Raw genomic sequence first — 24,987 nt, 5'->3', positions numbered from 1 at the left:
ACACACACACATGCACAGACTAACACTACATTGAACCCTACAAAAAACGCACCTCAAAGAGGAGAGAAAACTCTCGGCAAGAAGAATGACAGCCAGATAGAAGACGCTGTCAGGCAAGACGACCTGTGGGACCATAACGGTGACATGAGAAGGCTCTGGGGCAACCCCAGAAAAAGGAGCAGAACCTCACGGCCCGTGACAAGAAGATACTCTCAAAACTGAGAGGATGTACAAGCAAGAAGCCTGGCCTCAAGACCAAAGAGCCTAAGGATGCAGGGAAGCAATCCTACTCCATGAAAACAGATGGCTAGAGAGAAGAGCTGCTCACACAGCCGGGAAGGATGCCGCAAAAGATGACCGTCCGGAAACTTCAAGACACAAGACCAATCCACGCTTTCAGCTTGTAATGCAAGAAAAGAAGTGCCTCTCGAGTGCTATGCTGATGAGTGGAAGCATTCGAGACCTTAGGGATGGCACCCGTGCCCCTCAAGCGCCAACAGCCATGAGGACATCAAGACCTGAGGAAGGCCTAAGGCACGGAAGACAGACCACACAAACTACACAACAACAGACACAGGCTGGAACTGCCCTGCCCAGCATCATAGTGAAGAGTAGACAGCTCCCTTTAATGCCCAAGGGGGACTGTTCCTGGACAGCCCTTTGCCCTAAGTAACTTTAAATGCACCTCCCTGCAGTTGCCAACCTTGTCTCCTTGCCCCCTCCCCAGCCATCGTCCCTCAACTTAGCTTTGAGAGGGCCGGGGGTCTGAATCCATCCTTGACAAAACACACATTGGCTAGCTGATATTTTCCTGCAGTCACCGGGTTCCTCTTCAGTATCTGGAAAAAAAAAAAAAACACAACACACACACCAGCGGTAAGCATCATGACAGTAGACACCACACTCTTCCACAACACCCTCATTCTCACAAGAGCCGTGGCATTACACTTGCCTGCTCCACGCCAATTCCAGAGTCGGACGCTGCGGCCACCATTACTCGTGGCACCTAAGATACCAAAGACACACAAGGTTAACATTGCATTTGTGAGAAATCACCAGTCCCATGCTCCTCCTCTCTGCTACCCAGCTCACCTCAAACGCTCATCCAATTCCAAAGGCGGCCCGCACAGCACCTGCAAGATCACAGAGAAACACTTCACTGCGTTGCCATGTAATACTTCGCTATTAGACGCCAACCCGGCCCACAACCGCCTCGCCTTCTCAGACCCCTTCGTCAGCACGCGGCAGCGTCGCCCCTTCGAGCCTGCGTGCGGCGCCTGCAAAAACCCAAGCGAAAAAGCACATGCAGAGATACTGCCCAAAACTGCAGCCTGCCCACAGTGACTCCTATCTCCCTCTCATTGACCTCGGCCACTCAGCTGTCCAGCCTCCGTCATTTTGGGTTGCCACATTGAAGCTTGCGCACCACCTGTAAAACACAAACAACAAGGGTTGCTTACAACTTCACCAGCAATACACCACCTGAAACATAACCGCTACTTCAGCCCGCCAATCACCACTCACCTTGGCCGAGTCAGCTCCGGTGCCCATATCCCATATTGCTCCTCCCTTTGCCCCTTCAAATTAAAAAACAGAAATACCATAACGTAGTCCTATAGCCACCAGTCACATCTTCCCTCTAATACCACGCACCAACCCTCCTGCTTCTAGTGCTCCGCTCGTTCCTCTGCATCTGCAAAAATGATATTGAATGAGTCACCCGGATGCAGAGCGATAGCCTAACAATTGCAGAGGACTTCTGTCCATGTAAGCATACCATCTAGAATCCAACTCTACTTCCTGCCATTAAACAAATTTTATAAATCAAACATTAAGGCGTACACATACAAGCCTTAATGCCTTCGAGATTCAATCTGCTTCACTACCCCTGAACAGCACCTCCCACATGGCTCAGCTCATCCCCATAAAACATTATCGAAAGAGCTGTCCACACAGCCTGCCAACAGCCACTGAGACCTAGATGACCGTACAACCATTGCCTCAACAGTCTACGCATATCAACGTATTAACCATAGACTCTTATGGCTATTCCACCTCCCCCTGACTCTACGCCCCCCAGGCAGGGCAGCTCCAAGCCACACACACACACGCACAGACTAACACTACATGGAACCCTAAAAAAAAAAAAAAGTGCCTCAAAGAGGAGAGAAAACTCTCAGCAAGAATGACACCCGAACGGAAGATGCCATTTGGCAAGACAATGCGTGGGACCATGACAGTGATGTGAAGTTGCCTCTGGGCAACCCCAGAAAGAGTAGGACATCATGGCCCATGACAAGAAGTTATTCTCAAAACAGAGAGGATGTACACACAAGAAGCCTGGCCTCAAGACGTGAGAACGTAAGGATGCAGGGAAACAATCCCAGTCTGTGAAAACAGACAGCTAGAGCGCAGAACTGCTCACACAGCCGGGAAAGATGCCGCAAGAGATGACCGTCCAGAAACTTCCGAGACACAAGACCAATCCACGCTTTGAACTTGTAACACAAGGAAAAAGTGCCTGATTGGCGCTATGCCAACGAGTACAGGCGTTCAAGATCCTAGGGATGGTGCCGGAGGCGTGCGCTGTGCTCCTCGAGCACAAAGAGGACATCAAGACCTGCAGAAGGCCTAAGACACAGAAAACAGACCACACAAACTACACAACAACAGACACAGGCTGGAACTGCCCTGCCCAGCATCATAGTGAAGAGTAGACAGCTCCCTTTAATGCCCAAGGGGGACTGTTCCTGGATAGCCCTTTGCCCAAAGTAACTTTAAATGCACCTCCCTGCAGTTGCCAACCTTGTCTCCTTGCCCCCTCCCCAGCCATCGTCCCTCAACTTAGCTTTCAGAGGGCCAGGGGTCTGAATCCATCCTTGACAAAACACACATTGGCTAGCTGATATTTTCCTGCAGTCACCGGGTTCCTCTTCAGTATCTGAAAAAAAAAAAAAAATACAAAACAGCATGCCAGCAGCAAGCATCATGACAGTAGACACCGCTCTCTTCCACAACACCCTCATCCTCACAAGAACCGTGGCATTGAACTTGCCTGCTCCACGCCAATTCCAGAGTCGGACGCTGCGGCCACCATTACTCGTGGCACGTAAGATACCAAAGACACACAAGGTTAACATTGCATTTGTGAGAAATCACCAGTCCCATGCTCCTCCTCTCTGCTACCCAGCTCACCTCAAACGCTCATCCAATTCCAAAGGCGGCCCGCACAGCACCTGCAAGATCACACAGAGAAACACTTCACTGAGTTGCCATGCAATACTTTGCTATTAGACGCCAACCCGGCCCACAACCGCCTCACCTTCTCGGACCCCTCGTCAGCATGCGGCAGCATCGCCCCTCCGAGCCTGCGTACGGCACCTGCAGAAACCGAAGCAAAAAGGCACATGGCTGAGATACTGCCCAAAACTGCAGCCTGCCCACACCGATTCGTGTCTCTCACTCCTTTACCTTGACAGCTCACCCACCCAGCCTCCGTCAGCTTCGGTTGCCACTTAAGGTTTGTGCACCACCTGTAAGACACAAACAACAAGGGTTGCGTAGAACTTCACCAGCAATACACCACCTGAAACACAACCGCTACTTAAGCCCGCCAATCACTGCTCACCTGCCCGAGTCAGCTCCGGTGCCCATATCACACATTGCTCCTCCCTTTACACCTTCAAATTAAAAGAAACATAGAAATACCATAATGTAGTCATATAGCCACCAGTCACATCTTCCCTCTAATACCACCCACCAACCCACCTTTTTCTAGTGCTCCACTCGCCTCTTGACCATCACCCTGCACAGCTCGTCCTTCTGCATCTGCAAAAACAATATTGAATGATTCACCCAGATGCAGAGCAATAGCTTAACAATTCCAGAGGACTTGTTTCAACGTAGGAATACTATCTAGAATCCGACTATACATACTCTCATTAAACACAATTTAGAAGTCAAACATTTACCCCTACACATATAAGCCTTAACGCCTTTGAGACTCAATCTGCTTCACTACCCCTGAACAGCCATTCCCACGTGGCTCAGCTCATCCCCATATAACATCATCAAAAGAGCTGTCCACACAGCCTGCCAACAGCCACTGAGTCCTAGATGACTGTACAGCCGTTGTCTCAACGGTCTAGGCACATCAACATATTAACCATAGACTCTTATGGCTATTCCACCTATACCCGACTCTACAACCCCAGGCAGGACAGCTCCAAGCCACATACGTGCACAGACCAACACTACACAACACTAAACTGCATGCCTCAAAGATGAGAGAAAAATCTCAGCAAGAAGAATGAGACCCAGACGGAAGACATCATCAGGCAAGACGACCTTGCGGGACTGTGACGGTGACGTGAGGAGGCTCCGGGGCAACCCCAGAGAGAGTAGAGCATCATGACCCGTGACAAGGAGTTGCTCTGAAAACTGAGAGGATGTACACACAAGAAGCCTGGCCTCAAGACCTGAGAACGTAAAGATGCAGGGAAACAATCCCAGTCCACGAAAACATATGGCTATAGAGCAGAGCTGCTCACACAGCCGGGAAGGATGCCACAAAAGATGACCGTCTGGAAACTTCGAGACACAAGACCGATCCACGCTTTCAGCTTGTAACACAAGGAAAAAGCGCCCTATTGGCGCTACACCAATGAGTAGAGGCATTCAAGATCCTAGGGATGGCGCTTGACGCATGTGCTGTGCTCCTCGAGCGCAAAGAGGACATCGAGACCTGAGGAAGGCCTAAGACACAGAAGACAGACCACACAAACTACACAACAACAGACACAGGCTGGAACTGCCCTGCCCGGCACACGCTAGCATCACGCTGAAGAGTAACCTGCTCCCTTTATCTGCCCAAGGGGGACGGTGGTCCTGGGACAGCCCTTTGCCCTAAGTAACTTTAAATGCACCTTCCTGCAGTTGGCAGCCTTGTCTCCTTGCCCCCTCCCCAGCCATCGTCCCTCAACTTAGCTTTCAGAGGGCCAGGGGTCTGAATCCATCCTTGACAAAAAACACATTGGCTAGCTGATATTTTCCTGCAGTCACCGGGTTCCTCTTCAGTATCTGGAAAAAAAAAAAAAATACAAAACAGCATACCAGCAGTAAGCATCATGACAGTAGACACCACACTCTTCCACAACACCCTCATCCTCACAAGAACCGTGGCATTGAACTTGCCTGCTCCACGCCAATTCCGGAGTCGGACGCTGCAGCCACCATTACTCGTGGCACCTAAGATACCAAAGACACACAAGGTTAACATTGCATTTGTGAGAAATCACCAGTCCCATGCTCCTCCTCTCTGCTACCCAGCTCACCTCAAACGCTCATCCAATTCCAAAGGCGGCCCGCACAGCACCTGCAAGATCACAGAGAAACACTTCACTGCGTTGCCATGTAATACTTCGCTATTAGACGCCAACCCGGCCCACAACCGCCTCGCCTTCTCAGACCCCTTCGTCAGCACGCGGCAGCGTCGCCCCTTCGAGCCTGCGTGCGGCGCCTGCAAAAACCCAAGCGAAAAAGCACATGCAGAGATACTGCCCAAAACTGCAGCCTGCCCACAGTGACTCCTATCTCCCTCTCATTGACCTCGGCCACTCAGCTGTCCAGCCTCCGTCATTTTGGGTTGCCACATTGAAGCTTGCGCACCACCTGTAAAACACAAACAACAAGGGTTGCTTACAACTTCACCAGCAATACACCACCTGAAACATAACCGCTACTTCAGCCCGCCAATCACCACTCACCTTGGCCGAGTCAGCTCCAGTGCCCATATCCCATATTGCTCCTCCCTTTGCCCCTTCAAATTAAAAAACAGAAATACCATAACGTAGTGCTATAGCCACCAGTCACATCTTCCCTCTAATACCACGCGCACCAACCCTCCTGCTTCTAGTGCTCCGCTCGTCCCTCTGCATCTGCAAAAACGATATTGAATGAGTCACCCGGATGCAGAGCGATAGCCTAACAATTGCAGAGGACTTCTGTCCATGTAAGCATACCATCTAGAATCCAACTATACTTCCTGCCATTAAACAAATTTTATAAATCAAACATTAAGCCGTACACATACAAGCCTTAATGCCTTCGAGATTCAATTTCCTTCACTACCCCTGAACAGCACCTCCCACATGGCTCAGCTCATCCCCATAAAACATTATCGAAAGAGCTGTCCACACAGCCTGCCAACAGCCACTGAGACCTAGATGACCGTACAACCATTGCCTCAATAGTCTACGCATATCAACGTATTAACCATAGACTCTTATGGCTATTCCACCTCCCCCTGACTCTACGCCCCCCAGGCAGGGCAGCTCCAAGCCAAACACACACACGCACAGACTGACCCTACATGGAACCCTACAAAAAACGCACCTCAAAGAGGAGAGAAAACTCTCGGCAAGAAGAATGACACCCAGATAGAAGACGCTGTCAGGCAAGACGACCTGTGGGACCATAACGGTGACATGAGAAGGCTCTGGGGCAACCCCAGAAAAAGGAGCAGAACCTCACGGCCCGTGACAAGAAGATACTCTCAAAACTGAGAGGATGTACAAGCAAGAAGCCTGGCCTCAAGACCAAAGAGCCTAAGGATGCAGGGAAGCAACCCCACTCCATGAAAACAGATGGCTAGAGAGAAGAGCTGCTCACACAGCCGGGAAGGATGCCGCAAAAGATGACCGTCCGGAAACTTCAAGACACAAGACCAATCCACGCTTTCAGCTTGTAATGCAAGAAAAGAAGTGCCTCTCGAGTGCTATGCTGATGAGTGGAAGCATTCGAGACCTTAGGGATGGCACCCGTGCCCCTCAAGCGCCAACAGCCATGAGGACATCAAGACCTGAGGAAGGCCTAAGGCACGGAAGACAGACCACACAAACGACACAACAACAGACACAGGCTGGAACTGCCCTGCCCAGCATCATAGTGATGAGTAGACAGCTCCCTTTAATGCCCAAGGGGGACTGTTCCTGGACAGCCCTTTGTTCTAAGTAACTTTAAATGCACCTCCCTGCAGTTGCCAACCTTGTCTCCTTGCCCCCTCCCCAGCCATCGTCCCTCAACTTAGCTTTGAGAGGGCCGGGGGTCTGAATCCATCCTGACAAAACACACATTGGCTAGCTGATATTTTCCTGCAGTCACCGGGTTCCTCTTCAGTATCTGGAAAAAAAAAAAAACCACAACACACACACCAGCGGTAAGCATCATGACAGTAGACACCACACTCTTCCACAACACCCTCATTCTCACAAGAGCCGTGGCATTACACTTGCCTGCTCCACGCCAATTCCAGAGTCGGACGCTGCGGCCACCATTACTTGTGGCACGTAAGATACCAAGACACACAAAGTTAACATTGCATTTATGAGAAATCACCAGTCCCATGCTCCTCCTCTCTACTACCCAGCTCACCTCAAACGCTCATCCAATTCCAAAGGCGGCCCGCACAGCACCTGCAAGATCACAGAGAAACACTTCACTGAGTTGCCATGCAATACTTTGCTATTAGACGCCAACCCGGCCCACAACCGCCTCACCTTCTCGGACCCCTCGTCAGCATGCGGCAGCGTCGCCCCTCCGAGCCTGCGTACGGCACCTGCAGAAACCGAAGCAAAAAGGCACATGGCTGAGATACTGCCCAAAACTGCAGCCTGCCCACACCAATTCGTGTCTCTCACTCCTTTACCTTGACAGCTCACCCACCCAGCCTCGGTTGCCATGTTAAGGTTTCTGCACCACCTATAGACCCAAACAACATGGGTTGCTTATAACTTCACCAGCAGTACAACACCTGAAAAATAACCGCTACTTAGGCCCACCCATCACCACTCACCTTGCCCAAGTCAGCTCCAGTGCCCGTATCCCACATACCTCCTCCCTTTGCACCCTTCAAATAAAAAGAACACCACACCATAATGTAGTCATATAGCCACCAATCACATCGTCCCACTAATACCATGCAACAACCCACCTTCTTACGGCACTCCACTCGCCTCTCCTATGTCACCCTTTGGTGCGTGGCTTGTCCATCTGCATCTGAAAAAGCAATAACATCGAAGAAGTCACCCAGTTGCAGAGCAATAGCTTAACAATTCCAGAAGTCATCTTTCCATTTAGGAATACCACTAAGAATCCAACAATACATCCTGCCATTAATAAAAAAAAACACACCCAAACGACCCACAACCTTTAAGCCCCAAACATATAAGCATTAACACCTTTAAGATTCAATCTGCTTTACTACCACTACCCCTGACCAGCCCCTCCCACACGGCTCTGCTTCTCCCCATAAAACACCATTGAAAGAGCTGTCCACACAACCTGCTGATGGCTACTCGATCGGAGATGACTGTACAACCTTTGCCTCAACAGTCTAGGCATATCAACATATTAACCATAGACTCTTATGGCTATTCCACCTATACCTGACCTGACTCTACAACCCTGGGCAGGGTTGCTCCAAGCCAAACACACACATGCACAGACCAACACTATACAGAACCCGACAAACAACGCGCCTCAAAGAGGAGAGAAAACTCTTGGCAAGAAGAATGACACCTAAACGGAAGACGCCGTCAGGCAAGAAGACCTGCAGGGCTGTGATGTGAGGATGCTCTATGGCAACACCACAGAAAGAATAGAATGTCATGGCCCGTGACAAGGAGTTGCTTTCAAAACTGAGAAGATGGATGTGCAAGAAGCCTGGCCTCAAGACTTGAGAGCATAAGGATGCAGGGAAACAATCCCAGTCTGCAAAAATGGACGTCTAGAGAGTAGAGCTGCTCACGCAGCCAGGAAGGATGCCACAAGAGATGACCATCCGGAAACTTCAAGACACAAGAACGATCCACGCTTTAAGCTTAACACAAAAAAGAAACTGATGGGCACTAAGCCAATGAGCATGGGTGTTTGAGACCCTAGGGATAGTGGCCAAGGCACATGCTGTGCCCCTTGAGTGCAAAGAGCAATTAGGACATTGAGGCCCAGGAATGTTTAAGACACAGAAGACAGACCACACAAACTACACAACAACAGACACAGGCTGGAACTGCCCTGCCCGGTTCACGCTAACATCATGCTGATAAGTAACCTGCTCCCTTTAACTGCCCAAGGGGGACTGTCCCTGGACAGCCCCCTGCCCTACACTGTCTTTAAAACCTCTTTAGGCAATCACCAACCCAGTCCCCACCCTCCCTTGGTGCCATGCCGGTGCCCCAACTTAGCTTTAGGAGGGCCGGAAGTCTGAACCCATCCTCAACAAGGAAAACCACAGCCAGCCCACTGGATGAATCCAGGTTCCTCTTCATCATCTGCAAAGACAAGCCAATCCACACGTAACGCTGCCGTCAGTCAGCAGCACATCGATCCACAGGGACCCTTCCCACAACATTCCCCACCTCAGACGCGCCGTGGGGTTCCGCTCACCCGCTCCCCGCCGATTCCAGAGTCCGACGCCGCGGCCGTTGTCGCTTCTGATGCCTAGGATACCGACAAAAAGTTACCATTGTGCTTGCCAGAAATCACCAGCCCCGTGCTCCTCCCCTGTACTACCCAGCTCACCTCAAACGCTCCTCCAATGCCAAAGGCAGCCCGAACAGGACCTGCAAAACCAGAGCAAAACTCTGCAATGAGTCGCCATATAATACTTTCCCATCAGACACCGACCTGGCCCACAACTGCCTCACCTGCAAGGACCTCTTGGCAGCAGCGGGGCCCCATAGAGCAGCACCTGCAAAACAACCAAGCAAAAAGGCACATGAGGAGATACGGCCCGAAACCGCAGCCCACCTGCCACCAATCCCTGTCTTGCACTCCTTTACCTGAACAGCTCGCCGCCCCTGGCCTCCATCAGCTTGGGGCACCACGCCAAGGTTGGTGCGCCACCTGTAAGGCCCAAACAACGTGGGTTGCTTATGACTTCACCAGCAATTCAACACCTGAAAAATAACCACTACTTCAGCCCACCAATCAGTGCTCACCCGCTCACCCCACCCAAGTCAGCTCCCATGCCCATATCCCACATCGCTCCTCGATTTGCACCTTCAAATTAAAAAAGGAAAAAAAAAACAAAAACACAAAACCGTAAATTAATCATATAGCCACCAGTCACATCTTCCCTCTAATACCACACACCAACCCACCTTCTTACAGCGATCCGCCCCTCTCTCCTCCGTCGCCCTTTGCCGGGCAGCTGGTCCCTCTGCATCTGCAAAAACAAAAGTGTCAAACTAGTCACCCGGTTGCAGAGTGATAGGGGAACAAGTCCAGAGGTCTCCTTTCCATTTAGGAACGCCATCTAGAATCCCACTATACATCCCACCACTAAAAAAACCCACACCAACCCACAACCTTTAAGCCCCACCCGTACAAGCCTTTCAGATTTTATCTGCTTTATTACCCCTGAAGAGACCCTCCCGCTCACCTGGGCTCATCCCCATAAAACACTGTTGAAAGAGCTGACCACACAACCCGCCAACAGCTACTGCGTCCAAGACGGCCGTACGACCTTTGCGCCCACCGTCTAGGCATACCGACATACTGACCACAAACTCCTATGGCTATTCCACCTACCCCTGACTCTACGCCCCCGGGCAGGGTGGCTCCAAGCCAAACACACACAAGCACACACCGACACTGCACGGAACGCTACAAACGATGCACCTCAAAGCCAAGAGAAAACTCTCGGCGAGAAGAACGACACCCGGACAGAAGACGCCATCAGGCAAGACAACCGTCGGGACCATGACGGTGACATGAGGCGGCTCTATGGCAACCCCAGAGAAAGAGCAGAACATCATGGCCCACGATGAGAAGTTACTCTCAGAACTGATAGGATGTACACGCAAGAAGCCGGCCGGCGAGACCTAAGAACTTAAGGATGCAGGGAAGAAACCCGAGTCCATGAAAAATGAACGCGTGGAGAGCGGAGCGACTCACGCAGCCGGGAGGGACACCGCAGAAGAGGGCCGTGCGGAAACTCCCAAGAAGCCAGACAGATGCGCGCTTTAAGCTCGTCACGCAAGAAAACAAGCACCCGATGGGCGCTATGCCAATGAGTACAGGTGTTCGGGACCCTAGAGATGGTGCCCCAGGCACATGCCGTGCTCCTTGAGCGCGAAGAGTAACGTGGGCGTCGAGACCCAAGGAAGGCCTAAGACACAGAAGACAGACCACACAAATGACAACACATGCAGGCTAGAACCGCCCTGCCCGGCACACACTAGCATCACGCCCAAGAGGAGCTGCCTCCCTTTACCTGCCCAAAAGGGACACTGCCCGGACAGGCCCCAGCCCTACACTACCTGTAAAAACCCTTCAGGCAATCGCCAACCCCATCCCCTTGCTCCCGCAATCCCTCTCCGGCACTGGAGCCCCAACTTGGCTTTGTAGTACACCAGCAGTAAGGATCATGACTGTAGATGCCAATATCTTGCATAACACCCTCATTCTCAGTCACGTCATGGGGTTCCGCTCGCCCGCTCCCCGCCAATTCGAGAGTCCAAGGCTGCGGCTGACATTACTTGTGGCACCTAAGATTGCAAAAGACAAAAATACCATTCTGCTTGTGAGACATCACCTGTCCCATGCTCCTCCTCTCTACTACCCATCTCACCTCAAATCCTTACGCAATTCTAAAGGCAGCCCGCACAGCACCTACAAAACTGAAGGTGAAAGCTTCGCTTAATTGCTGCAGGATACTTCGCTCTCAGATGCCAACCCAGCTGACTCACGCCTCGCTTTCTGGGACCGCTTGTCAAGGTGCTGCTTCGCTCCTCTGACCCTAAGTGCATCACCTGCCAAAATAAAACTCAATGACACATGCTGAGATACTGCCCAAGACGAGAGCGCACGCGCACCAATACGCATCTCCCGCACCTTTACCTCAGCCAGTTGCCTGCGCTGCCTCTGCCATTGAGATGCAGGTACCGCCTGTGGAAGTGAAAACAATTCGGGACACTTATGACTTAACTAACAATATGACATCCGACAACTAACAGCTACTTCAGCCCACTACTCATTGCTTACTATGCCCGACTCAGCTCCAGTGCCTATATCCCACGTCGCTTCACACCTTCAGAACAAAACCAAAAAGCTAAACCACATTCTAGTTGTATAGCCACCAATCAAATCTTGCCTCTGACACCACAGGCCTACCCATCTTCTTACAGCACTCCGCTCCGCTCTCCTCCGTCACCCCGTGGTGTGCAGCTCGTCCCTCTCCACCTGCATAAACAGTAACATTGAATGACGCACCAGGGTGCAGAGCAATAGCTTAACATTTCCAGAGATCTTGTTTCTATTTAGGAACACCATCTAGAGTCCAACTGCAGCCTGCCATTAAACAACATGTATCTATCAAACAGACATGCTTTAACACCTTTGAGATTTTATCTGCTCGACTAGCACTTTAGCTGCCACTCCCAGATGGCTCCAGTCATCCCCTAGGCACCCGCAAAACACTAAGCAAATTACTGTTGTCGCCTGCTGCCAAGGGCTACTGGCTCTGATACCGGCTTTACAGCCTTCACCAAAACAGTCTCGGCAAGAAAAGTGACTCCGGCCCACAGATGCCATCAGGCTACAAGACAGTCGGGGCTGCAACAAACAATCTACGGCAGCCCCAGAAAATTCAGACTCCATCACCCATCATAAAAATCTAAGTCTGCAACTTGGACGATGGATGCACGAGAAGCCAGGCTTTAACACCTAAGAACATAAAGACACAGGGAAGCAGTCCCAGAAAAGGGATCGGGGAAAACAGACCGCTCTCGAGCGCTGATGCTGACACCACCTTAATCACCACCGCAAAAAGATGACCGTCCATAAACTTCTGATATGCGATACACTCAAGATAGATCCATCTATCAGACTTAAAATGCAAGAAAGGACACGCTTAGTTAGCATTACTCTGATGAGCAGAGGCTCGCGAGACCCTCGGTATTGCTACCGATGAGTCCGCCACGCCCATGGGACAACGGAGACATCAAGACTTGATTAAGATATCATATGGGACACAGAAAACAGACTACAAAAACTACACAATAACACTAAGGCTGGCACTGCCCTGCCCGGCAGACGCTCATGTTTTGTGCCAAGGACCCCACACCTTCTGTCTGCCCATATGTGCCCCATATCAAACCGCCTTCTCTGCTACTCTGATTTTAAACCCCCTGCCTGCCCCACCTGGGTTTCCCCCACCCAACTGACCACCCACACAAAGATACTATTGGCCTCTCAACTTGCCTTTCAGAGGGCTGGGGGTCAGAAACCATCCTTTACAGACACCACATAGGCTACCTAGGATGACCCTGCAATCACCCAGATCCTCTTCATCTACAAACACAGAGTGCCATCAGTCACCAATGCACCAGTCAACACTAACATCATACGCAACAACGCCCTCCTCAGAAGCGCCATAGCATTCTGCTCGCTCCCAGTCTAACACCGGATGTTATGGCCAACATCACCCATAGTACCTAGAAAAACAGAGACACAAAGTGACCATTGTGCCTGGAAACGGTCACCCGCTCACAAACAATTCTACACCTCAAAAATAACTGCTGCTATGGTTTGGTGTTCATCACCCACCCTGCCCAACAAGCTCTGGAGCAGACATCCGACTTCGCATCTAATTTTAGACCTTCAAAACAGAGCTTTAACTAGTTGCATAGTTAACATAACTAGTAACAGCACATTCCCTCCATCGTCACGTGCCAGCCTACCTTCTCACGGCGCTCCGCTTGCCTCCTCCCTTTGGTGTCCGGCTCCCTACTGTGCATCTGCAGCAACAACAAAACAAAGTCAACTGGATGCATACAAATCCCATAATGAACAGTGAACCTTCCCCATCCTTACTTCTTCGCTCTGCTAACTTTCTCAATCCATGCTTTGCGCTCCTATCTTCCATGCTGAGTCAGCAACATCAGCATGTTCAAGGCAAAGACAAACACTAATACCTGTAAGAAGGAGACACCCTTCCCTTTTCTTTCCCCTACCCCAATGGCCACATCCCAGACTCATCCTTTCCCCCAGCAGGCTAACATGGCTTCGTTCGCATCCCATGCTACGCCTCCGGGGTCAGCTGCCACATCAGGCGCCCGCTCAGATAGTTGGTTCGACTCCAGTGACGGTGGAACCATAATCTTTGATGCCAGGCCCACCTCAGGAAAATGCAGAGAGGCACACAGCTGTTATACACTGCTTTCCCAAAGAGAGGGACCACCACCAAAACAAACTAATAAATCCCTTTGACTGACTTAGATACTCAAGCAGCACTAAGACCCCAAAAGCACAAAACCCAAACAATTGACCTCACCACCCCCCAATCATGGCCCATGACACTATCTGCTCACAAGTGCTGTCACACCTTTAGAACCCCGCTCCTTTTCCCAAAGATGCCCTGGTCCCAAAACTTAAGAACCTCCTTCTGTTTACCTGAAAGATCAGGTGAAGAACTCCACTCCTTCCTGACAGCTCCTACCATGTATTTGCACACCTGAACCCTCCCTGTCAGCCACTCCTCAAAACCTGCTTTTCTAAGTTGTGACCTGTATTCAGCAAGCATTTCTTATCCTCTGTCTTCCCACAGACTCCAGGCTCTGCTACATACCTGCAACTTCACTGAAATCATGAAGCTTATAATCTACAAGAGACCTGCCAGAAACTGCAAAGATTTGAGGAACAACAAGGTACTCTACAGCCAATCCAGAAAGGCAATGAGCCTAAAAGACACTATGCCTTAGGTTTCTGCTGCTTTCTTGATAAAGGCTAAAATAATGTGCACAGATACATGTAAGATGCTCACTTTAAACTGTAGCACATAATCTCATTACCAGTACTACGAAGAAATCATGTAAACAACTTGCACAGGATACAGAAAAACTGGAAAACAACTAAGACACCATGTTCAATTATGTCAGAAATTTCAGGAAAAAACAATGCTCTTACAAAAAAAACCCTACCATATTATCAAACCATATTGTTCCCTCTAAGCAGGGAATGTAAATTTAATGTAATGTATAATTACTAACCTGAAAAAAAAACCAAGCTGCATACAAGCATACTTTTTACCAAATATTCTGCTGAACCTTGACTGGTCTTGAAATCCTAACCTCAAATAGACACATCTGTTTTCTTAACCACAAAAACACATTAACACAAATAGCTTAATTTGAAACCTACAATCAATAGAATGCACAGAAAAGCACTAATCCCAAAGAAATCCAGGAGCAGAATAGGCTCCCTGATCAGAGGCTGTGGCTCATATACCCCGGGCCCCGCCCACAACCCTTCCCACAATCACCTGGGAAAGGGGAGGGGCTAATTGCCACAAAGAATAAAGGTGGCCAGAGGAGCAACAAAGAGTTTTCTCATCTGCTTTAAGTTTACAGCATGCAAAGCACCAAACAGAGGAAGCGATCCGTATTGGAAATGATGATACCCGCTCTTTTACTACAACTACATGTATTGCATCAGCAATGTGACCGGGTAAGAAATGAAACTTCATTTTTCTGGGGTGTAGATAGAAAAACAGAGATTGTACACTAAGCTACACAGGAAAGTAGCTTATAAAATACAATAAAAACATCAAAAATTATGTGTGTTAGTTTCCTATAAAAAAAAAAATGTTAAGAGATTATATTTCATTTCTAGCAAGACCATGTACGTTACCTAATTTCTACCAGAACTATGTTCTGGATAGGACTGCATGACAAAGCATAATTAGATCCCATAAGAATCACTACTCAAAAAAATCTCTGGTGAAAAAGTAAATTATTTAGTGTAAATCACTGATAATTCAGAATCACCTCAACAGTGTCTCCAACTAACTTCCTTAACAAAACTAGATGAGTCCCGAAGGACAGAAAACATGAAAACACCATAGAAATACAAAAAATGTATCAGAAGCTGTATGAAACAGCTTAATTATTACTTAAGTAGCTAAAACAAAAAAAAGTTGCAAAACACAACAAAAACAATCTCAGGAGATGTGTCCATCACAATAGATGAAGGCTATCACCTTCTCTGAAAAACTCTAAAAGGATATTTGGGCTGAAAATAGTCGTCTTGGGGTATCAGATGCCAAACAGAAACATACTATAAAACAGAAAACAAACAGACTGCTGTGAAGCACAAAGAAGGTTTCAGCGAAGTTTTCAGCATAGATTCTGACAGAACAAGAGGCATTGTTGCAGGAATTAGAGAGGTCTCAAAGGATACAGAGACACCAAAGAAGTGTCAGGAATGCAACAAGCTCCAAAGCAAATTGAACAAATTACAGATGTTCTCAGGCGACCAGGGAACGAACGGAGGTGCGCCAAACTGGTGAGAGGACAGAAAGACCTACCAGGGTATCAGATGCTGACTCAGGAAGGGTTTGAGGTGAAAAAAGGGGTGTAAAGTGCGCTCCCGCGCTAGAACGGCGCTCTGGGGCATAGGGGATGTCTCATGAGAGCTCGGCAAAGGGAGTGCAAGAATACTGACGGGGCCTGAGAGACCAAAGAAGCCTCAGAGGTAACAATGAGAAACTCTGAAGCAGATTTCAACAAAGTACAGAGGTCATCAGGGGGCTGGAAACTGAATGAAGGCATCCCAAATGGCAGAGAGTAAGATAAGAGCATTGTGAAGCACACAAAAAAAAAATCGAAAGGGAACTAAAGTGCTATGAGAGTGCTGCGGACTACAAGAAAGGACTTGGATGACATTGTTATAGAGAGTAGAGGAATTAGGAGGGAGCAGGTTAAAACAAAAAGGCTTGGAAACACAGCGAGGGCCTTGCAGTCTCAGGAGGGCATCTAGGCAAACTACAGGTGACCGAGAGAGAGGAACAGAACGGAGACACCCTTGACGGCAGAAAGATAAGTGAGCGCTGCATAGCAAAGACAGACGGGAGGCTCTGACGAAACAAGAGAGATGAGAAGGGAGATAAAATGCTATGAGGTGCCGTGGAAACCGATGAGGGTCTCAGGAGGCAGAGTGACTGTGAGGAAAGGGGTGTTGAGGGGGGCTTATGAACAAAAGAAGGTTTGGGGACGACAAAGAGAAATGCGGGTGATCATCTGAGCAGAGTACAGATGGTCCCGGGCGGCCAGGGACTAAACACAGCAATCCTAGATAGCGTATAGAAACAAACGAGAGCTCTACTGCTCAAAGCGCTACAAGATGCACATGGAGCACAAGGAAGATCTCACGAGGCATCGTGACTGGGAGAAAAAATGTCCTGAGCAAGCCAGAGAGATAGAAAAAGTATTAGGGACACAATGATCAAATCCAGAAGGGGTGTGAAGTGAGTAAATGTGTCCTCAGAGGGCCAGGGAATGAATAGAGGCACGGCTAGAAGAAAGAGAGGACAGAATGACTGGGCTGGGTCACAGATTCAGACACGGGAATTTTTCTGATGAAATGAGAGCGGTGCGAGGTCGGCTACAAAGTTAAAAGTGTGCTTTTTTTTTTTTAAGGGCAATCTCGAAGGCATCAGTAAGTATCATGATGCCATTGGAGGGGTCCCAATTGGGTCAGAGAGACCAAAGAAGGCTAAGGGATACAAGAAAGAAGTCTGGAGGGGATCTGAACACACTACAGATGTCCTCAGGAGGCCAGGAACCAAACGGAGGCACCCTAGATGGCACACAGGACGTGCTCTGAAGCTCAAACAAACCCAAGAACGGGGTTCGAGGTAACTAGAGAGGATCAAAGGCCATTACAGAGTTAAACAGAACCGTGGGACACAAAGAAGGTCTTGGGAGGCAAGGTGACTGGGACCACAGAAGAATAAAAGAGATCGAAAGGGAGGTCAAGCGTTACCGAAATGCTGTGGAGCGCAAGGCAGGTCTTGGGAGGTATCCTAAATGGCATAGAGAAGAAAAAGAATGCTCTATTTTGGAAACGGAGATCTTAATAGAGGCACAATTGTGACACGAGGAGCCCAAAGGGTGCTTATGGAGCTAAAAGTGTGCTGCAGGGAATATCTAAGACCTGGGAGGCATTGTGACGGTAGCAGAGGGCTTCTGAGACACAAGAAGGCTCGAGGACATGATGATGAAGTCCAGAGGGGATTTGAACAGACTACAGATGTCCTCAGGGGACCAGGGACCAAACAGAGTATCCTAGTTAGCGCAGAGAACAATCCGACTGTTCTGGAGAAGAAAGGTGGCATCGGGAATGGTTCTCAGCGAGCAATAAGGGTGCAAAGTGCGCTACAGAACCAAAAGAGGGCTCTGGATCATGAGGAAGGCCTCAGGAGGTACGATGATGGGAGAAGAAGGGTGCCGAGAGCAAAAGAGAGACAGAAGGCGGCTCTGGGACACAAAGCAAAAGCCTGAGGGAGAGTTATGTCTGAACAAGAAAGACACAAAGCCCACTGCAGAACTAAAAGTTGGCCATGGAACACAAGGATGCTCACAGGAAGTATCATGACAGAAATAGAGGGGTGCTGAGGCGACCAGAGAGACAGAAGACTGCTCGAGGGCACAAAGGTACTCGGAAAGGGGTTTGAACAGAGTACTGACGTCGCGAGGGAGATGCTGACCCGTTGGAGGCGAGCGAGATGGAGGAGAGGACAAAAAGACTGCTCTGAGGAAGAGGATGACCCGAGAGATGTTCTGACAAATCGAGAGGGGTATGAATTACACTCCAGAGATAAAAGCGTGCAGAGGAGATGCTCTAAAACCTCGGGATGAACCAAGAAAAGAGAAAAAAAAATAAGAGACAAAGAAAATTTAAGTAGTGACAGGGTATGTGACAAAGAAGAAAGAAGTAAAAAATAGGGATAGGCAGCTTGATAAAAGTAGACATAGAAAGAAAATTTTAAAAGCAAAAGGGCACAAGGCAGAGGAGAAAAAAAATGAAAAAATAGGGACAGAAAACTAGATAAAAGTAGACATATAAAAAAATTGAAAAAAGTTATTAAAGGAGGAAAAAATAAAAATATAAGGACAGCAAACTAAATAAACAGAGACGTAGAAAGAAAATAGAAAAATTGAGAGAGTACACAACAGACGAGGAAGAAACAAAAAAATAGGGACAGGAACTATATAAAAGCAGACATAGCAAAAAAAATTTTAAGAGCGACAAGATAAAAGAAATAAAGGAAAAGTTAAAAAACAAGAAGAGCAAACTAAATCAACAAAGACACAGAAACAAAATTTAAAAACCGACGGGGTATGGCACAAACTAGAATGAAATAAAAAATAAAGACTGTGAACTGGAAAAAAGTAGATATAGAAAAAAATTTAAAAGGAACGTGACACAGGACAGACAGGAAATAATAAAGAAATAAGGTTAGACATCTTGATAAAAATAGACAGCAAAAAAATGTTAAAAGTGACAATGTAGAAGACAGATAAGAAAAAAGCAAATAATAGAGACATAAAAATACATACAAGTGACCATAGAAACAAAAATTCAAAAGTGAAGAAGTTAAGAAAAAAAAATATTAAAAAGAAAAAAAAACCTAATTAGACAGAGACATAAAAAGAAAACTCTAAAAGCGACCAGGTACGGGACAGACTAGAATGAATTAAAAAAAAAAGAGATAGCAAACTGGATAAAAATGCACAAGGAAAGAAAATTTAAAAGCAGGACAGATAGGAAACAATGAAAAATCAGACAGAGACATCTTGATAAAAGTAGACATGGAACAAAAATTGTAAAAGCGATGGGATACAAGAAACAGGAAAAAATTACAAAATAGGGACAGAAAATTATATTAAAGTACACCTAGAAACAAAAATTCAAACCGAAAAGAACTATGAGAGTAAAAAAATTAAAATTTTTTTAGTTAACTAGATGAAAGTAGACATAGAAAGGAAATTTAAAAAGCAACATGGTTCGTGACATACAGGAAAGAATTCAGAAATAGAAACAGGAACTGGATAAAAGTAGACATACATGATTTTAAATGCGCCAGGATTAAGGAAATAAAGGAAAAAATTAACGAATAGGGACGGTGAACTAAAACAGAGACATATAAAGTAAATGAAAAACTGTTGCGGCATACATGCACAGCCTTTATCATAACAGGGCAGCCCTACCATCTCTCTCCATTCATTGCAGCTCTCTCCCTCTGTCTCTCTCCATTGCCTCTCTTATATCTTCCTTCTGGCAATGATCACATGTCTGCTCACAATTCCCTTCACCTGTTTCTGTTCTTGAATCAGCTGGTACTCATTAGGCCACCTCTTAATTCTTCTCCACATCTCCCCCTTGTTGTTTATGGTTTTGTAGCATTGCCAAAGTCCTATCCGAAACTCCCGATTCCAGAATTCTTCTCCACATCACCCCCTTTTTTGTTCTCAATTTCCAAATTGTTCATTATGTTCACTAGAACAAGTTCATATTCAAATGAAACCTGTGACCCATATTCTTTTATTGATTTGCATACCTCCTTAATCACCTCATATGGTGGACAAACTTAACATTTCTAATTCTTTTTCCTATTCTCCATAACCCATATTCTTTTATTGATTTGCATACCTCCTTAATCTAATTCTTTTTCCTATTCTCCATAACCCATACTCTTTTATTGATTTGCATACCTCCTTACACAAACTTAACATTTCTAATTCTTTTTCCTATTAACATTTCTAATTCTTTTTCCTATTCTCCATCACACAGTTGACTTTCCTCTAGAACATCACTGATACGTGTGTGTGTGGGTACGAATCCCCACAGCAGATCTTCTTGGGGTGGGAGGGCAGGAACAAATGGTGCTTTAGCCTCTATCGCTGCTAAACTTCATCCGCTGTTGGCGCAAGTTCAAATAAATCTTTCTTATCTTTTGATTTTCCCTCCAGAATTGCTGCCATTACATTCACTAGAACAAGTTCATCTTTAGCCTCTGTTTCTGTAAAGCTTCATCCGCTGTTGGCACAAGTTCAAATGAATCTTTCTTATCTTTTGATTTTCCCTCCAGAATTGCTAAATCAGTCACGTTTTGCAACACCTACTCTGCAGGATGCAACTTCTGCAGAGCTGCATACACACGATGTTCCTTCTAGAACTTCTAGTTGCAAAGTTTTCCTCATCTGCAGTTCTTCTACTGAGATGCTGACTGCCCCATGACTAATGTATAAAGTTCATATAACTTCCCCGCAGCTGCTCACCTCTGTATCCGTTTCTTTTCAACGGCTTTTTTCTTTTATCCTGTTTCCTTTCAACGGCTTTTTTTTCCTGTTTCCTTTCAACAGCTTCTATCCCATTTCCTTTCAACGGCTTTTTTCTTGTTTCTTTTCAACAGCTTTTGCAGTTCAGCGGGTCTCACCACCGGATATTTCTATTTTCTTTCTCCAAGACCTTCTTTCTTCAGGTTTTCTTCTTTCAGTCCCTGTTCGGGCGCCATTTGTTGCGGCATACATGCACAGCCTTTATCATAACAGGGCAGCCCTACCATCTCTCTCCATTCATTGCACCTCTCTCCCTCTGTCTCTCTTCGTTGCCTCCCTTATATCTTCCTTCTGGCAATGATCACATGTCTGCTCACAATTCCCTTCACCTGTTTCTGTTCTTGAATCAGCTGGTACTCATTAGGCCACCTCTTAATTCTTCTCCACAAAAAAACATCAAGCTACATGACAGACAAGAACGAATTAAACAACAGGGATGGGAGTTTGGTAAAAGTAGACATAGAAAGAAAATTTAAAAAGCGATGGTAGTAAGGAAGACAAGAAACAATTAAAAAATAAAGAGCATGAACAGGATAACAGTAGTCAAAGAAAGGGCATTTAAAAAAGAGGATTAAGAAAGAAAACAAATTTGAAAAATAAGGACAACGAACAAAAATGGAGACAAAAAGAAAATTTGAAAAGCAAAGGCGTAAAAGACAGACAAGAAAAAAAAAAAATTCAGACACTGGACAAAAGGAGACGCAGAAAATATCAAAAGCAACAGGGATTAAGGAAGTAAAGAAAAAAAAGATATGACGGTGAACTAAATAAACATAGAAAGTAAATTTTAAAAGCGATGGGGATTGAGAAGAAAATATTAAAAAGTATAGACAGAAAATGAAAAAAAAAGTACATGTAAAAAAACTTTAAAAGCCATGGGATTAAGAGAGGAAAATATGAAAAAACAGGGACAAAACAAAAAACGGAGACATAGCAAGTACATTTTAAAAGCAAGGGGGTACATGACAGACAGAAAAGCAATAAAATATAGGGATAGGGAGCGTGATAAAAGTAGACATAAAAACAAAATTTGAAAATCCAAGGAATTAACAGAGAAAAGAACTAAAAAAAATAGGAACAGCAAACTAAGTAAGCCAAGACGCAGGCAGAAAATTTAAAAAGCAAGGGCACTAAGGAAACAAGAGAAATAAGAAACAATGCAGACCATGATCTCAATAAAATCAGACATAGAAAGAAAATTTAAAAGCTACGTGTTAAACGAGAGACAGGAAAGAAATAAAAAATAAGGATAGGCCTGTTGATAAAAGAGGTCACGGAAAGAAAATGTAAAAAGCAATGACATACAGGACAGAGAGGAAAAACTTTCAAATAGGATCACCAAAGTAGATAAAAGTAGACATAGAAACAAAGGTTTACAAGCCAAGGATTAAGAAATGAAAATATTAAAAAATAGGGACACTGAACTAGAACAGAGACATCAACCAAAATTTTAAATAAGGCAGCACTAAGGAAGGACAAGAAGTAATTCAAAACTAAAGACATCAAACAGCATAAAAGTAGACATGGAACATTTTAAAAGCAACAAGGACTATGAGAAGTAAAAAAAAAAAAAATTAAACAACAGGGAGAACGAACTAAATAAACAGAGACATAAAAAGTAAATTTTTAAAGTGACAGGGTACATGACAGGCAGGAAACATAAAAATCAGGGATAGGAAGCTTCACAAAAGCAGGCATAGAAGGAAAATTTTAAAAACGATGAGGTACAGGACAGATAGGAAAAAAACTGAAAACAGAGACAGCAAAGTAGATAACAGTAAACATTGAATCAACATTTTAAAAGCCAAGGGATTAAGGGAGGAAAGAATTAAACAATATTGGTAGCAAATGAAAATGCAGAGATAGAAAGAATTTTAAAAGTGAGAGCGCTAGGGAAAGACAAGAAATAATGAAGAAAGTAAAACAGCGAACGGAATGGGGGTACAAAGAAAAATTAAGGAGATGAGGAAAAAATTTAAAAATAGCAAGCAAACTAAAACAGAGACGTAGAAAGAAAATTTTAGAAGTCATGGCAATAAGTAAAGCAAAGGAAAACAATTTGAGAATCAAGACAACAAACAAGACAAAAGTAGAAAATTTTTCAAGCCAATGGATTAAGAGAGGAAAGAACTAAAAAATAGCGACAGTGAACTAAAAGACATTCATAGACAAAAACTTTTCAAAGCGACAGTACTAAGGAAAGACAAGAAATCATTAAAAATTCAAGACAGGGAACAGCATAAAAGTAGACATAGAAAGAAAACTTTAAAAACAACAAGCATTACGGAAATAAAGGAAAAAAATTATGAAATAGGTACAGCAAACTAAAACAGATGTAGAAAGAAAATATAAAACTGAGGGCACTAAGGAAAGACAAGAAATAATTAAAAATAAATACATCAAAGGGAAAAAGGTAGACATAGAACATTTAAAAAGCAAGGGGCATTAGGGAAATAAAGGGAAAAATTAAAAAGTAGCGACACCTAAGTAAGCCAGAGATGCAGAAAGAAAATTTACAAAGCGAAGGCACTACTAAAGACAAGAAATCATTAAAAAATAAATACAGCGACCCAAATAAAAGCAGACAGAAAATTTTAAAAGCACGGTTGATTAAAAAAATAAGGAAAAAATTAATAAATCGTGACAGCCAACTAAAATGGAGCCATAGAAAGAAAATATAAAAAGCAACAGCACAAAAGAAAGAAAACAACAAAGGGAATAAAAGTAGGCATAGAAAGAACATTTAAGAAGTGATAGGCATTAGGGAAATAAAGGAAAAAATTATGAAATAGGGACACCAAACTGAAACAGAGACATGAAAAGAAAATTTTAAAAGTGACCGCACTAAGAAAACACAAGAAATAAATAAAAAGACAGCAAATGGAATAAAAACAGACAGAAAATTTTAAAAGCAACAGATTAAGAAAATGAGAAAAAATTAGAAAGTAGCAACGGCAAACTAAAACAGAGACACAGAAAGAAAATATATAAAGCAAAGAAATTGAGAACAGAGAGGAAAAAAAAATAGGGTCAGCAAACTAAATAACTGGAGACATTGAAACAAAATTTAAAAAGTGATGAAGTAGAGGAAGAAATTAAAAACACGAACAGGAAACTGGATAACTGGAGTCAGGGAGAGAAAATTTAGAAAGCAACGGGATACTGGCCGTATGCGTAAGGAGTTAAATATCGGGAGAGGGAGCCACAGGGAAAAGACATTGGAAGAGCAACAGGGTACAGAGCACAGGGAGTCACTGAAAACAGAGATGGGTCACGCTGAATAGAGGGAGACCTAGAAATGCAATTTGCACAAACAATGAGAAAGAAGGCAGCGCGGGAAAAATGAAATAATAGCAGGTGGGGAGCTGGAAATGTAGGCGGCGACGGTGTACAGAACAGGGCTGACAAAAGAGAAAAAAGCCTTAGAGAGCCGGGCAGCTGGAAAGGTAGACGGAGGCAGGGATGAGCAAGGAGGTAGGCAGAGGTCTGGAGAAGCACCACAGGGAGGGGCCCGGATGGACAAGATGGGATGCACAACTCACCGCAGCTGCTGGAGACCTGCAGGAGACCTTTACTGCCCTGAGGCTTCTCTCTCTGCCCTTGTCCTTTCCTCCTCCGCAGTGCCGGCTGCCTGACCCTCACCCACCTAACAGCAGGGGCTGGAGCGCTCCTCTCCCGTGAGGCTTCCCAGACTCATGGCAGCTCACACATGCGGCCAACAGAGGCACTGAGCTCCTGGCGCCATGTGTTGGTGGCGTGCTCTGTCAGGGATCGCTGGGAGAGATCCTTCCTCGCTGCGGGGATG

General features: G+C 46.0%; 1 long non-coding RNA gene across 1 annotated transcript; it reads right to left on the bottom strand.

Annotated features, from left to right (window-relative positions):
* Positions 1-12,204: 12,204 nt before the first annotated feature.
* On the bottom strand, positions 12,205-24,518 carry LOC142089325 (uncharacterized). The gene is made up of 3 exons (XR_012676171.1): positions 21,123-24,518; positions 13,743-13,799; positions 12,205-12,243 (listed from the first exon to the last, which is right to left on the bottom strand). It is a non-coding gene; the product is annotated as an uncharacterized LOC142089325 (long non-coding RNA).
* Positions 24,519-24,987: the final 469 nt, after the last annotated feature.

Source organism: Calonectris borealis, chromosome 16, assembly GCF_964195595.1.
Source record: "Calonectris borealis chromosome 16, bCalBor7.hap1.2, whole genome shotgun sequence".
Classification (NCBI taxonomy): Eukaryota; Metazoa; Chordata; class Aves; order Procellariiformes; family Procellariidae; genus Calonectris; species Calonectris borealis.
The sequence above is the reverse complement of the archived record's forward strand: the minus strand, read 5'-3'. Positions and strand labels throughout refer to the sequence as shown.